Raw genomic sequence first — 2,153 nt, 5'->3', positions numbered from 1 at the left:
AATAATGATGTTTATTATTTTTTCTCCCTCACTCCCTGGTCTCTCTCCTCTCCCCAGCATTCAATGAGGATCAAGGCTTTGGTCTGAGTTCACTTTCCATTGTAATTCCCTTTCACAGAATAGATGGTTATAAAATGTAGCAGATAGATGTGCATGTTTTCTGGTCTGGCTCTATCTATCAAGAAGCCACTTCTCACCATGTGGCCACTTGACTCAGCCTACAAAGGGTATGCAATTACTTTTACCTTCCATGAGATCCAAAGGTCCCTACATGAGTAAAATCTAAATAAAAATTTCTCTATTTGTCTTGTTTCCTCAATCTTTTCTGATTTTTTTTTTAACACTTGGTTGTTTGCTCGGTATCTAAAGTACCCCATGCCATTTCTGTGTTAATACCTTTAAGGTCTGAACTTGAGCTTAAGGATGCCATTAAGAACGCACTTCTTGCTACAATCGTATTTTATATTCCCCTAACAAGTCTGAAGTTTTGAATACAAAGGATTATAGACATTACCAAGTTATTTTTAAAGATTGCATTTATATTATTCCCAATATTTTTGCCAGAAACACATCTTACAATGCAGAGAAACTGGAGATTATATTAAGGCAGTTATTACAAAAAAGGCTGAATGTTACATAAAAGGAAAATGTCAATTTGCAGTTGATTTTTAGTAGTTACAACATGTTTCTACACTTGATGCCTGATACTTAAAATGTATTCCCTTGCTCCTGTGTAATAGATTTATGGATGATGGTGATGATAAGCCTCATAAACATCAGATAAATTACTGAATACCAGAGGGATAAAACATTGTTGGTTAAGAATTAGTATATACAGCACAATTCGCAATACCAAAGACATGGAATCAACCCAAATGCCCATCGATGATAGACTGGATAAAAAAAAAAAAAAAATCTGGTACATATACACCATGAAATACTATGTAGCCATTAAAAAGGAATGAGATCATGTCCTTAGCAGGGACATGGATGGAGCTGGAAGCCATAATCCTTAGCAAACCAGTGCAGGAACAGAAAACCAAACACTGCATATTCTCACTTACAAGTGAGAGCTGAACCATGAGAACACATGAACACTGGGAGGGGAACAACACACACTGGGGCCTGTCAGGTGGGCAGGGGAGGGTGAACATCATGATAAATTGCTAATGTATGTAAGGCTTAATACCTGGGTGATGGGTTGATGAGTGCAGCAAACCACCACAGCACACGTTTACCTATGTAACAAACCTGCATGTCCTTTACATGTATCCTAGAACTTAAATTTTTTAAAAACTGAATTAGTATAAAGACATAAGAACAGGGCAAATCCTCTGTCTTCAGGAGAATATGTTGAACCAACATACCAGATCATCACCAGTAAACACCTATTTGTCACAAGAGATTCATCCTGAAATTAGCAATGTTTGCTTTTCTTTAAATACTTGAAAATCATTTCAAAAGTCTGAGTGGATTAGTAGCAGTTAGTGCATTTGCAAAAAGCTCTTAGAAGGAAAGATAATATAACCAAAATTGACTCAGGAGTTGAACAAAAGCAATAAAAGCTTTTCTGGAAAAGTCAGTCATGTGCCATCTCCAGAAATGTTTTACATGCCTCAATGTGAGCATGCCCCTGGAAGCTGATGCATTGAGGCAAAATGTATGCAAACAACCCAAGGTCTATATTTTGGGACAGTTAACTCATGCACTGGGCAGCCAGCGGTCACAAGACTCAGAACCTGACTCCAGCTGACATTCAAGGCAATCACTTAGCTCCTCTCTCGCCTTCATCTCTCATGTGCAACCCTAAGGAATTTCAGGCCTACCTTAGTCCATTAACTTCCTTACCTCCTGCTTCCTTAGTCATGGATGTAGAATTAGGCAGAAGTCCCTACAGTATATACAGATACATATGTATATATGTGTGTGTGTGTTTATATATATGTATATCCATGCAAAATACATTTTATAAATGCTTATGTTTTAGAAGTGATACCTATAAATATGTAAGTATAGATATATATACTAAAAGTATATTTTAGTATTTAGTTAACATGTGCATAATTATAATAGATTGAGTTTAAAAAGCAGCTAATACCTGTCATGTTCTTTTCAGAATGTCAGGTATTAGTAAAGTCAGCAGTTCTGCGAAC

This window comes from Macaca fascicularis, chromosome 17 (assembly GCF_037993035.2).
Source record: "Macaca fascicularis isolate 582-1 chromosome 17, T2T-MFA8v1.1".
Lineage (NCBI taxonomy): Eukaryota > Metazoa > Chordata > Mammalia > Primates > Cercopithecidae > Macaca > Macaca fascicularis.
Note: the sequence above shows the minus strand (reverse complement) of the source record.